The sequence below is a fragment of the Rhododendron vialii genome, chromosome 6a, assembly GCF_030253575.1.
Source record: "Rhododendron vialii isolate Sample 1 chromosome 6a, ASM3025357v1".
Lineage (NCBI taxonomy): Eukaryota > Viridiplantae > Streptophyta > Magnoliopsida > Ericales > Ericaceae > Rhododendron > Rhododendron vialii.
The window spans coordinates 40105221-40120236 of NC_080562.1; the positions used below are offsets into that span (position 1 = coordinate 40105221).

Genomic DNA, 15016 nt, shown 5'->3' on the forward strand with positions numbered 1-15016 from the left:
ACCCAAACAAACACCTCATCTCAGCCCTTCATTTCAAGGGCTGAGATTAAATCCCACTTCATCACTAAAAAACTAAATCACGTCTGCCCCCTTCTCCCGTTCTTCTCACGTCAGACGTCTTCTGCCGACCCACCCCCATCCTTCCACCTCCCTCCACTCCGACAGACGACCGACGAGACCCTGCCGCCGCCGACCCACCACCTACCCCTCTCTCTATTCTGCTCTCAAGGAAAGGTCGAAGAAAAGGAAGGGAAGGTCCAAGCACGATAAAATCGCGAAAATCGAATTCGCCCACCACCGAAGCTCCATTGCCAAGGTCTCCTCTCTCTCTTCGTCGATGAGCCCTAGATTTTCCATCTTACGGTTCCAAAATTTGGGGACCCCAAAAATTAGGGTTTGTTATACACTACAAAATTGGGCATTTTTTGCGGTCAGTTTGATTGGCTAAATTTGATGAGTTGATTGTAAAAATAGATTCCAAGTAAAACAATTGCCAAATTTCGTACTTGCATCTCCGATATTGGAGTTGGCGCCGACTGCTAACCACTTCACACGTAACTGAACTTAAATGTTTTGGTCCTTAGTTCTGTAGCTTCTGAGTAGATTAAAATTTTCGTGTTATGTGGCTAGTGGTCCAGTATTTTTTTTTAACAGAAGATCGAATCCTTTGACGGAGGAAACAAACAATTAAAGGCTTTTCTGGTATGTTAACAGACGAATGTACGTGTTTCTACAATTTTTTGCCCCAATGTTGAACTACCTTGTTTTGATTCAAAACTTGTTTTAATTTTTTGCCCCATTGGTTATCATTTATGCTTAATTTCAAAATTATTCATGAATTTGGTCAATGAAATCATAGCTCAGTAGGAGTAAATTTGAACATACTAGTCCTTACTGTGTACTCTCTGTTTGCTTGTTACCCGGCCTGTTAGTAGCATATGGATTTCTTTTCTTTTTCTTGCAGGTAAGTGATAAGAGAATTTGTCCTTCAAATCCAATGAGTAAAATTAACAATGGTAACTCAATTACTAATCATATTCTTCTTATTGACCTAGATGTTCTTATTTACTAATCCTATTTTTTTTAATTGTCATTTTTATTCAATAGGCTTTGAAGAAGACGTGGAAGGCTCAGATAGTGACCAAGAGGACGGCTCAGATTGTTCCGAATGATCTTGGAGTATTTTGGCTTGTTTGGCTTTGTTTTGTAATGATCTATTCTTATTGTATCAAACTCAAACTATGTACGCCAAGAGTTTTGTTCGTAGAATACTAATGTAGTAATTGTGCTTTCAGTTTGGAATTGAATGTAATGGGATGGACCAGTTTTTAGGTTAACTGTAAGAAAGTTCTTTTTATGGACCAGTTTTTTGGGATAGAATTGATTGAATGTAAGATATATGGATTAGTTTTTTATGGATCAGTTTCATGGTTTTAATTTTATAGCAATGCATTCATGAAAATTTTTGGCAGAGTTTCCTTTGTTTTTGGTCCTAGCCCGACGTCTCGCGTCTCAATCAGTACAAGAAGAACAGGAATAGCATCAAGTTACGCATAAGATGTCGGGCATTTCTCATAAGTGGTTAATCATCTTTCACAACAAAAACCATAAAATCCATTGCCAAGTTACCAAGCAGCCATGTCTCAACCATTCCATCTGCACATGCTATGGTATAACAATACTTGAGTGGAACAACCATTAAGTGTCAACTAAGATTGCCCGCTGCTATACGCTTGTAAAATGTTTAAACCAGTTCAACTGCAACTTCTATTCAAATTAATGCTACAAAAAACATAGTTCCATTATCAGCCCCAACAAAAAACTAGCTCCATCCAAATCCAATTCACACAGCTCTATCTATCCAGATTACAAAAAAAAATCCCACAACAACAGGCAATCCTCTTTGCTTGCTGCATCTTCAAACAGCCTCTTTGCTTTTTCTTTTTTTTTTTATCCGAACAACCTCTTTGCTTGCTGCAGTAACTTCACCTTCTCTTTACTATTTCTTGGTCGTAGTCGTGATCTTTGCTACAATGCCACACCCCATCTAAACAGAGCTGCAAATCACTAAAATTGCCAGCATTCTTACTGTGACTGTCACCTTTAATTGTTAGTTTCCTCCGTCAAAGAATTCGATCTTCTGTAAAAAAAAAAAAAAAAAAAAATTACTGGAATGAGATTGCCGGGTGTAACTTGCAACAAACTAATCCGAATCCATTTCACAAAATTTGCGGACGGAAAAAATTTGGTAGCACACCAGAGAGCAAGGCTAAAATTTGATCTAAAACTACCCCATAAAACATGATACATATCTTCCATTATAAGGCAGGGAGACACTTGGTTCAAACATACAGATTGTAACAAAATAAAGTACCTGTATGATTATTGTTTTCACAGCTAGGCCACTGGCCACATAACATAAAAAATTTAATCTACGCAGAAGCTACAGAACTAAGGACCAAAACATTTAAGTTCAGCTACATGTGAACTGGTTAGCAGTCGGCACCAACTCCAATATCGGAGATGCAAGTACGAAATTTGGCAATTGTTTTACTTGGAATCTATTTTTACAATCAACTGATCATCAAATTTAGCCAATCAAACTCACCGCAAAAAATCCCCAATTTCGTAGTGTATAACAAACCCTAATTTTTGGGGTCCCCAAATTTTGGAACCATAAGATGGAAAATCTAGGGCTCATAGACGGGGAGAGAGAGAGAGAGAGAGAGAGAGAGAGAGAGAGAGAGAGAGAGAGAGAGGAGACCTTGGCAATGGAGCTTCGGTGGTGGGCGAATTCGATTTTCGCGATTTTACCGTGCTTGGACCTTCCCTTCCTTTTCTTCGACCTTTCCTTGAGAGCAGAATAGAGAGAGGGGTAGGTGGTGGGTCGGCGGCGGCGGGGACTCGTCGGTCGTCTGTCGGAGTGGAGGGAGGTTGAAGGATGGGGGTGGGTCGGCAGAAGACGTCTGACGTGAGAAGAACGGGAGAAGGGGGCAGACGTGATTTAGTTTTTTAGGGATGAAGTGGGATTTAATCTCAGCCCTTGAAATGAAGGGCTGAGATGAGGTGTTTGTTTGGGTATTTTATTTGGGGGTCTACGGAATCGACTCCATATATATATATATATATATACACAAATTATCAAGTGAGGGATCCCTCACTTTTTTAAAATGCGGGACTTTCATTTCCCGATCAAATTTTGAAAATTCGAACCGTTCAATGTGTGCAGAACGTGATTTTAAGGGTCCCCGTGAGAAATCAGCAAAAAAAATGACCGGAAAGGGCTTCATCCGAGCAGTTTTTTTGAACCGTTCAATGAAAACTGCTCGGATGAAGCCCTTCCCGGTCATTTTTTTTGCTGATTTCTCGCGGGGACCCTTAAAATCACGTTCTGATCACTTTGAGCGGCTCGGATCATCGAAATTCAATCGGGAAGGAAAGTCCCGCATTTAAAAAAAATAAGGGATCCCTCACCGGAACCTGACTGTATATATATATATATATGTATGTATGTATATATATATATATGTATGTATTATAAAATAGAAGGGTGTGGGCACAAGTTGTTAGAACGGCTTAGATTCATTTGATCAAAAGGATGTAGTGTATCCTCTCATTTCTCGGTTAAGTGCCCATGATTTTCACCTAAATCACACAACTGTCATCCCCTCTCAACCGGAATACATAGTGCCGTAGGCACGAGTTAACACTAGTATATATATATATATATCGGGACGGTTCAAGGAACACCCAAAAAAACACATAAAAAACACCTCAAATCTCAATCTCATAGTTTCCGATCAAATTTTTATGATCCGAACTGTTCAATGTGTGCAGAATGTGATTTTAAGGGTGCCCGTGAGAAATTAGCCAAAAAATGACCGGGAAAGGCTTGATTTGAGCAATTTTTATTTGAACCATTCAGTAAAAAACTGTTCAAAACTGTTCGGATCAAGCCCTTCCCGGTCATTGTTTTTGTTGATTTCTCGCGGGTATCCTTAAAATCACGTTTTGTTTTGATCACATTGAGCGACTCGGATCATCAAAATTTGATCGGAAACTATGAGATATTTTTTTAGGTGTTTTTGTGGGTGTCCCCAGAATATATATATATATATATATATATATATATATATATATATATATATATATATATATACACACACACACACAAGGTCAATTCAAATCTATGAACGGGTCAATGTAGTTTGCTTAGGTTTTCACTTCAAGTTTTTCTCCTCGTGCTCATTTTGAATTGCATGTGGAAAATAATACTAGTAGCTTAATTTGCAACTAATCAAGAGATTAATAATGCATGGTTGGCCTCTCGATCGATCCTTCCGTACGTAGAGACTTCCCTCTATCTTTTTAGAGATGCACAGACTTCCCTCTATCTTTTCAATTTCTCCATTGAAACCTTTTTCACCTGGAGGGCCATTTCGTTCATTAGACCACCTAATTAATCTCTCTACAGATATTCTTAATATCTTCAACAAACAATATCTAAATTAATGAATCCACGCTAACCCTATCACTGTCTTTTAAAGCTTGTTCGAGCTTTCCTCCCTCCTGTCGAGGAAAGTCTCGTCGTTAGAGAAAAACGTTGCTTTCATGTCATTTAAAAAAAGCCTTGCCTTACCTACCTGCTATTGTCACGAATAATTAATATGGGTTCCACCGCCTAATCTGATTATGTCAAGTTTTATTTGGGCTTATTAACTTTTTTGGTCCCCAAAGTATTACGTTAATCTCATTTTCGTCTCCAATGTAATAATTGAAGACATTTGGTCCCCAACGTATTAATTTTGCACTAATCAAGCCCCAAGCCTAACGCCGTGAACTCCATCCATTAAAATGAAGGGTGTTCTTGTCACTTTGCCCACCCAAAATTTCTGTCAACAGAAAAATGTAAAAAAGAAAAGAAAAGAAAAGAAAAGAGGAAAGTGAAGTGGCAGCCATGGCCACCGGCTGCCGTTGGCGCTGCCACCCTCATCTCTCTCTTCCTCTCTTCCCCTTCTTCTCTCCTTCGTTCTTTTGCTCCTATCCTCTTTCTTTTTATCCTCTTTTTTTCAAAAAGAGAACTCAGTCCCGATAACTCATTTGAATCTCTCCCGCCATGACCGCCCTTTCCACTCTCTTACTTCCGCACATCTCCGCATTCCATCCCAACAAACCCTTTCCATTTCTCCACCCAACCAAAACGCCTATTCAAACTACAGATCTAGCTAGGTTTTTGTTCCGTCAAACCAACTCGCAAATCGACTCCAACAAATCACTCACTGCACCTTTCCAACCACCAACAAGTTCCCGAGGTTTCTTTTTCCATCGCAGCCTCAACTTTTCGATGACCTCGGCGACGACGGGGTGGAAGATGATATCGAGATGGTTCAGAATTAAGATGAGTTGTATCAACGAAATCATGGATATTAGAATCAACGAGAATATGGTCAGGTGATACCTCTTAAGAGTCATTCGGAGAAGATTGGGTTAGTGGTTCTATTGTAGAAGTAGGAGATAATGTACTATCATGGATCGGATCTTCATAATCAACTGAGTCAGCTGGATTTTCATTGGAGGGTGCCGGGCTGTCAGAGTCATCGGAAGATGTATAAGGGATTTGAAACATTTCAAAGAACCCCATATCATCACGATTTTGTACTTCTTCCATAGTCTCCCTCTGAAGTGAAGAATCAGTGATCCCGTTTGAGTAGTACAGTGTTTGTTCATGGAATGTGACATCCATGGAAACATAAAACTTCTTGGTAGGGGGATGGTAACACTTGTAGCCCTTCTGAGAAGATCCATAGCCAACAAAGACACATTTTAATGCTCGTGGATCAAGCTTGGTTCATTGATAAGTGTGTAAATGTACATACACCACACAACCAAAAATACGAGGTTCCAACTGAACAACGGAATGAAGCGTGCACTGATCGGATAACACATCCAAAGGCCTCCGAAAATGTAGAACACTAGAAGGTGTTCTATTAATTAAGTAGACAACAGAACTCAAGGCTTCACCCCACAAGTGGTAGGGAACATGACCACCAAGTAACAGAGATCGAGCGACTTCCAAAAGGTGGCGATTTTTGCGCACTGCAACTCCATTCTGTTGAGGAGTATTAGTACAAGATGTCTGATGAAGGTTACCAACTGAGGTCATAAATTCAGTCAATTCCCTTTTAACATATTCACCCCCATTGTCGGAATGAAGAACTTTAATAGCTAGGCACACCAAATTGGGTGAGTATCATCTGATGGAAGGAGCGAAACACAGCACATACATCACTCTTTCGTCTCATTAAATAAATCCATGTCATTTTAGTACAATCATCGATAAATGTAATGAACCACTTCATCCCATTATGTGTAGAAAGAGGAGCTGGATCCCAAACATCCGAATGAACTAAGGCAAAAGGAGTTTCAGCTTTATTTTCATGTGAATAAAAAACAGTACGATGGCTTTTCGCCATTACACAAGTTTCACAAGCAAACTCTAAAAGATTGCAACCATTAAACAAAGATGGAAACAATCGCCTTAGATAACCAAATGAGGGATGACCTAGTCGTCTATGCCACATCCAAATCTTTCTCTTATTTTTCAACATGGTGTCGCCCATAGCATGAACCAGCGCACTGCCATCTGATCGTTGTAATCTGTCATCTAGATAGTACAAACCTCCTCTCTCTTTACCACTGCCAATCCTCTCCTTGGTATGGATGTTCTGAAAAACACAGTGAGTAGGGAAAAAAGTGGCGACACAATTATGAGACTTGGTTAACTGACTAATAGACATAAGGTTACAGTTTAGTGATGAGACAAATAAAGTATAAGTTAAAGATAATGAATATGACAAAGACACAGTACCAATGCCGACAACTGGAGAAGAGACACCATTGGCATTAGTGATGACTGATTTTGAACAGCTAGAGGATAAATTATTGAATACGTAGCGATCACAAGTCATATTATCAGTAGCACCTGAGTCAATTATCCAAGCACTATTTCCAGTAAATAAAGGAAGACTCTGAGTAGAATTAGATATACTTGACTTGGCAACAAATCCGGAAGTAGTGGCTAAGTTGCTCCTGGAAGTGGAACTTCCAACCTTGGGGTTAGGAGCCACTGGAGATGATGTCTTACCCTTCGGATGCCATTCAGGATAACCATGTAACTTGAAGCAGGTCTCTATAAAATGATTATCACCATTACAGTGAGTACACTTACGAACGCCCTTTTTTGAGTCACGGGAGACAGATTTTTGAACAGACATAATAACCCCACCATCACTTGGTGTTATATTGAGCATAGCATCTTGGCGATTTGCCTCAGTGCAAACAATGGCATATGCAGTCTGCAGATTTGGTAAAGGTGCAGTAGCAAGAATCCGACCACGAACCCAAATGAGAATTGAGACCAGCAAGAAAAACATATAACCGTTGGGAGGTAACCATTATAGTATATCGCTCAATATCTCAGGTACATTCCATGGTATAAGGCTCAATAGCATCAAACTCCTGCCATAATTTTTGTAGTTTTCCAAAAAAGGAAATAACAGAACCTTCATTTTGGCAAACAGAGATTACCTCACAGTGTAACTGATAGGCTTTTGATGCATCTTGACTGATCGAATACGTCTGTTTAATTGCCTCCCCTATTTCCTTTGTTGTAGCCAATTGAAGAAAGAGAGATCAGATGTCCTTTGTCATTGCATCAAAAAGCCAAGATTTAACCAAGCAGTTTTCATCCTCCCATGCTTCATATTCCTCCGACTGAATGTCCTTTGGAGCAGCCTTAGTACCTAAAATAAAACCCCAATGTTTTCTCCCACGGATCTTATTTTGAGCATTCAAAGACCACTCAACATAATTGGTACCATCAAGTGGTTCCGTAGTGATTCGAGAAGAAGTTTCCTGTATATGGAACCCAGTCGATACAGTAGTAGATTCATTTTTCTTTAGAGAATCACCACTTGCATCAGTCATAGTGGTAACGACACCTAAAAAAAACTTCGCAACGGAATGGTATGAACAAAAAAAGAAACAATTGTGAATATAGAACCAAACTTCAATCCCTAGGGTGAAGAAGAGGAGATTGAAGGAGACTCTGATACCATATCAAATAACACAATTGTGGAAATAATTTTTTGATATTGAATAAGAACCACAATAGTGGTATAAAATACAACATTCCTACAAGAGGATTCTATGGAGGATTTACAAGTAATGAGGTCACTAATCAAGCCTAATATTACACCCCTTAATTACAGTCAAATATACACCATAAACACATGTGCTATATCAGTGGAATCACATGTGCTATATCAGGAGAATCACTAATACAGATATTAGTGAATATTCACTAATACAGATATTAGTGAATATTCACTAATTCTCTCTTAACATTAGTGAATATTCACTAACTCTTTAACTCTCCTGATATCATAACAGTTGACTCGCGCCAACATGACGGCGCGGCGACGATGACTACGAGTACGAAGATGCGTTCGGTGAGGTTTCGGACAGTGGCAAATTGAGCGAAGAAGATGAATTGGATAGTTCGGTTGACGACGACGACAACGACGATGCATCCGGCAGAAACTTGTGTTTGAGGAATTTAAATGGCAGAGAGTCGAGAGGATATTTTTAATACTTCATGAAGTCAGAGAGTTCTGTGAAGAGAATATCGACGTGGGTAAGTCCCTCCCAATTTTTTTTTTTATCCGCAAGTCCCTCCCGTTTACAATTTCCTAATTGATAAATTCCAGGTCGATCATCATACTTTCTGAAGAGAGTTTGTGCTCGTCGAAAGAAGAAAAAGAGAGGATAAAAGGGAAGAGGAGAGGAGAAGGAGAAGAAGAGAGGAGGGGGAGGAGAGGAAGAGAGAGATGAGGGTGATGGCGGCAACGGCAGCCGGCGGCCATGGTTGCGGTGACCAGGGCTGCCACTGCACTTTCCTCTTTTCAGTTTTTTTTCTTTTTCTGTTTGGCAGAAATTTGAGGGTTGGTGAAATGACGAGCACGCCCTTATTTTAACGGATGGGGCTCACGGCTTTAGGCTTGAGGACTTGATTGGTACAAAATTGATATGTTGGGGACCAAATGTCTTCAATTATTACATTGGGAACGAAAATGAGACTAACGTAATACTTTGTGACCAAAAAGGTTAATAAGCCGTTTTATTTGATAACTGGATGTGCTGGTTAGCTTGCGCGCACACCTCATCTTATTCCGGAGTTCAGAAGTTAGCAACCGGATAAAGCTCATGTGGTTTCAAAGTTTGTAATGCTTGGCCTTCATACATAGGATCTGAACTTGCAACCAATCTCTATGGGGGCAAAACTTTTAATTGCTTTTCTCATTATGTCATTACAGCTACATCTATCTACATCTACAGCTACATCTATCTACATTCCTTATAAAAGTCTCAGCTGTTTGTCAACTTTTTCCATTCCGAAACTACCCTGCCCCATTTTCCACCACAAAGCCACCCAGGTCCACCTTTTTCCACGCGAACGACGCGACCTTCACGGAAACCATCCACACCTCCAAAATAACCAAACGGCATTAACGAACACAAGGCCATTGCAAATCAAACTCTCCTTGGTTCTCTCTCTCGCGCGTGCGAGCCATAGGGTAGAAATTGTGAGTTTCGGTTGAACTTCACCATTGGTAATTGTTTATGTTTTTCAACTGCTTTTCTTACGAAGGCAACATATCCTTTGTGCAAACTTAAATCAAAGCGCTTCCATGTGATTTGGCTACTATATGTTTTACTATCTAGTACATAGTAAAATATAGTGAAATGATAGTCTTAAGTAGAAAAGAAAAAGGAGTGTTGAGAAAATTTACTGTCCGACTTCGATCGCTTTAACAATTCGACCTCAAGAAAATCACTTTAACATGCAATTTGACCTCACTCATTTAGGGGCGTTTCTGGTAGTGAATAAGTTTTGAAAAAGAAATTTCGTTGTAATCAAGTTGTTAGTTGTTTCCGATAGTGATTAAGCTGTTAATAAATGTCAAGTTGTAAGCTGTTGAGAAATGTCAAGTTGTTTTTCGTAGAAAATACGGAGTTGTACGTAGATGGGTATGTGAGTGAATTTTTTTGTTTTTTGATAAACAAAGAATTTTATTAAGAAGTTGGGTATTTGAGCAAAAAATTTGTTGAAAAAGAAGTTGTTATTGAAAAATAATTAGTGTGAACAACGACCTATGTTTTTTTACCAAAAACTTAGTGAAAAAGCCACGTTAGGCCCTTAGTACAAGTATTGTCCGTTTGGTGGGTCGCAGGTAGATACAAATGCACAGTTTTACTATTTTTCCCAAGGATCATTGTACTATAAGGTTCACAATCATTCTTAGGTATATAAAACCGAATTTCCTTAATAAAAGGGCCCAATATTACAACAGCACGATGGACATAGATATCAGAGAGACATCTTTATTCTTTTCCCCGGCCGGAACACGTCTGAGCCAAGTTCACACTCATTCCGGCGATTGAAGGGGAGAATACGTTGGAAATAAAAAGTAAAACATTTCACGGCACTTATGAATAAATTGGTTACGATTAAGATAACTGTTTGCTAATCGATCGGAACAGAATCGATAAGCAGGGACGTTACACACTGCTTCAGCCTTTTTCCGGAGTTGGTGTACCCATCTTCACCCTTGTATATAAGATTGATCACCCGTGCAAGATTGAGAACTCGGGCGAGGAGAGGCATCGGGACCGCAGTCGGTCGGAGGCACTCTGCGTTCATGTCTTTCCATGCATTTGTAACTCTTTGTTTAAATTCAACATAAACCTCTTCTTCTGCGACATCATGTTGTTTCATGTAGCATTCAACTGCCGAGGCTACGTGGCCTCTCTCTTGCTCATGCTGCAATTGCAACACCAGAAATGATAAGGTCAAATTATGATTGTTTGTGTGGCTGATAATTCATTGGGGCAAAAGGACATGAGGGGTGAACGCTCTCTCAATGAAATTAAAAATCCTATAGTATTGGCAATGTGCAAGGTAGTCAAAATATTCAAAGTTTGAAAGCCCTAACCATATGATTTTGCAACAACATAATATTGGAATTTGGATTCATCCGTGCGTGTTCTAATTTAGACCGTATTTTCTTATCAGTCCTTACCTTGTGGCCAACCATATCGTCCATGAGTCTGCAAATCACGGATGCAGCTTCAAGAATTAAAGGATCACTCGACACCCATTTGAAACCCTCTTCGGTCACCAAATCCCTCATGCCAACAAGGGAAGTTGTTGCAAGCATTTTGTAAGCACCGGTTACAAGGGCAACTCTCATATACTCTTCTATACTCGGAACATAGCCCTCGTGACACCATTTGGCTTCCTCAAAGTATGCTCTAACTAACTTATTCATCTGAAAATGTTCAAAAAAAAAAAAGAAAAATTATTAACTTCATTTTATGTTTTCCACTTACAAAATGTAACTTGGGTTGAGACTTACTGCAGATTTTGCGTAATTGACACGATATGACCTTCCTTCCTTGGCCATTTCTTCATCAATCATGTTGTAAACATCCAATAGTGCTTGATAACACAGTTTCATGTACTCTGGCAGTTGATCCAAGGCACTATTTTCCCACCTGAAAATCCATCGACATTAACTTAAACAACGTACTAACCTTCCATTAGTATCATTGTGATGCTAATTATATTTCTTTCAATTTTCCTTTTTCATTTATAACGCTGTAAATTCCATTTCAAATCCATGATTCATAGAGTCTTGTAATCTCAATCTTGAACAATGGAAGTTATTTTGATATTTAAGGACTCAAATAAAATCTGTAGAATTTAACCTTTCAATTGCATCAGTGAAGAGCACAAGTTCTTCCAAGGTACCATAGACATCATAAATGTCATCAATGATTGAAGTCAAGGCAATCACTTTGGTTAGAATTCTCCTAGCAAGAAAATATTGGGGCTCAAAGTACACTCCCAGTATCCAAAAGTAGCACTCCACCACTCTGTCTCTTGCAAACGGCAATTTTCTTGCAAAGTCTAAATCCTTCCACCACCTAAAAAACAATAACAAAAAAAGTAAGTGCCATGAAACAAGATCAACATCTCAGACTTGTTAAATCACTACGATTCAACTTGAATGACGAAGAAAATCACCTTGTGATTTCGCTTAGCTCTTTCTGATGCAACTTTTGCAAGCGGTTGAAATCCAGTTTCGCAAAATCCAATAGAGTTTTGTTGTGGGAATCCTCTTGTTCATAGAAGAGGATGTAATGTCATGCCTCGAGTCTTGTTAGGCCCTTGTGGATGGGCTGATTTAGAGCATGAACTACTTGTGCTGCAATAGCATTCTTTAAGTTGGGTACCGCAGAGTTGAGGTGTGTGGTCGTAAAATCCAGTGCTTCGTCTAATATATCTTCTCCATGAACCCTCAAATGTGTAGCTTCGTATAAGCTTATCAATCCTCGCACATCACCTTTTACATATTCTTGAAATTTTCCTTCATTGTTCTTGAATTTGTTAAACACATCTGCGTAAACAATTCGATCAACACATGATCAACGAGGCAAGAAAAGTACAGAACACATTCTTATATTTTATAACAAGTGACAAGACACAATAACCTCAACAAGGAGAAGGCAGTGTAAATTTTCAAAGTTGGAATGGCCAAATGATAAAATTGTTCCAAAAATTACTCGAAACCCATAAGGGTCTAACTGAACCTTTTACTATAAGTTTGCCGTGACCAAGGTAAAATTAGTTAGAATTTGAAGGGTGCAAATGGTAATGATCCAATTAGAGGTAATAATCGAAACAATTTCAAAGAATTTGTGGTTGGATTTATGTTGAAGTTGTGAAGTATGAATTCAACTTGGTTTATATATCTTTTCGCTGACAATAACAGATTTCGACCAAAATATGGGTACTACAAAAATCGGCGATGTAACCAAATAAATATGGATAGCAAGTAAAAGAGAATTACCACAGGAGATAGGATGTCCTTGCTGTCTAAGTACTCGAAATGAGAGAGCCACAATGTAAAGATCTTCATCGTTGGCCATTTCATGATAGGTTTCATATATGTGCTGTAATGTTGTCTCAATCTCTGTTTCAAAATGGTAGCCTACGCCTAGGCATTGAATTGCATCAATCAAGCTCAACTTTTGTGAAGGTTTATCAACACTTGCCACTATCATCTCTCTGACTTTTTCTTTGAGCTGCTCAATTTTTTGCTCCGTTTTAACGTCCGGTTCCTATGAAAACAATGATAAATATGCTCATCTGGAACTAGTCTAATTAATGTAGTTGTCTTACATGATACTAAACATGTCACAAATGGGTGCCACATATTTATTACGTCTATGAACTATATAGTGTTCAAACAACAGTACTTGTCACCAAAATATTATCGAAACATTTGTAACCACGAAATCAAATATCCTTAACAATTTTGGCTTTGTGAAGAGATCGATGAAAGTATATATGATGGAAACGAAGATAGTGAAATTATATATATTACTACGTAACTCAATCAAATAAGAATATTTTTATGCTTGTTTTTCACTATATATCCTAAACCGAGATTAATATATATAAAAATAGCATTTATGTTGATCATATTGGAAGGCTGTTAGGATTTAATTTAAGTATTCTATATGTGATTCAAAACAATCTGAGACAATTTTACCATGGCGACAGAAGCGTAGGCAAGGAAATAATCTCCCCAAACACTCGGATGGTAATTTGCAGAGCGACGTTGAGTGCCCTCGGGTACTTGGCCATGGGTCAATGTAAGAGTTGGGCTAGAGTTTATTTCCATTTTCCTAGTGGGTTGCTTTGGAGGCTATGAACGGTTAAGAGAAGGGGGAGCTCGACTAAACAAGAAAGAATACTCTTTTAGTCCTTGCTTTCTCTCTCTAGTTGGTTGGATAGACAGAAGAGCTCTCGTACTTGCTATTTATAGAGTTTGGATGTCCTCCTATTCTAAAAAAATTATATAATAAAGATTGCTTGCGAATATAGGTCAAGAATACCCTTTTCTTGCCAAGGTACATTGTATTTCAACGGGTTGATTAGATTTTTCTTTTAATCAGCGAAGAAAAGTTAATTATATACTTGTAGCCAAGGCTGTACAGTGTTCTTATGAACTTAATTTAAACTTAACTTAAATACGAAAAGAAGTAATAGTAGGTTTGTTGGGCTTACCCCGGGGCCGACTAGGAAAAGAAGTAATAGTAGGTTTGTTGGGCTTACCCCGGGGCCGACCTTGGCTGGTCGCCCCCTCCTCCACCCTTTAAATGAGCAGAGAAACGATAGAAAAATGGGATGTGGAGTCTACTTTGTTGACGGGATTTATGTGGACGGTGTGCATCAGTTGACGGGCTGAGTTTAGGCCTGTCAATGGACCGGATCCGAATCCGATAATGTCAATCCGAAATCCGATAATCCAAATCCGGTAATTCAAATACGGATTCGGATCGGATCGGATTAAATCCGTTATCAATTTGAATCCGAACTTTATTTTTTAAAATTTTTTAATTTTTTTAAAAAAAAACAGTAAATTTTTTATTTTGAAAAAAAATGTTTAAGAAGTTGTATTTTTACTTTTACTTTTTATTTTAATTTTTTTTAGATTTTTTTCGGAAAACTTTTTTTTTTGAAAAAATAATAATTTTTTTTTTCTAAAATTTCTGAAGTAAAAAAAGTTTTTGGATCGGATTCGGATTTTCGGATCCGGATTACCACTATCGGATTTGAGTCTTATTGGATCCGGATCGGATTTGGGTCTTATCGGATTCGGATCGGATTCGGCCCATTGACAGGCCTAGCTGAGTTTATTCGTGTCCTTCTTCTACTAGTAGAAATTGAACTTTGTATGCCCCCGCAAGGAGGACCAGATGATACTGTTGTAAACCCTTGGACAAGTAGTGTTGTTTCCCTAAATTTGCAACCAGCCGTTGGATAAGGACAAAATTTTTAGATTTAAGTTAAGTTTAAATTAAATTTCATAAGAACGCAGCCTAA

At 38.6% G+C, this 15016-nt stretch overlaps 1 long non-coding RNA gene and 1 pseudogene across 1 annotated transcript; both read right to left on the minus strand.

Moving 5' to 3' along the window:
• LOC131330929 ((-)-germacrene D synthase-like) overlaps positions 1-13931 on the minus strand; it is a 92765-nt pseudogene extending 78834 nt beyond the window's left edge.
• LOC131330941 (uncharacterized) lies at positions 1742-3080 on the minus strand. The gene is made up of 2 exons (XR_009201283.1): positions 2765-3080; positions 1742-2140 (listed from the first exon to the last, which is right to left on the minus strand). It is a non-coding gene; the product is annotated as an uncharacterized LOC131330941 (long non-coding RNA).
• Positions 13932-15016: the final 1085 nt, after the last annotated feature.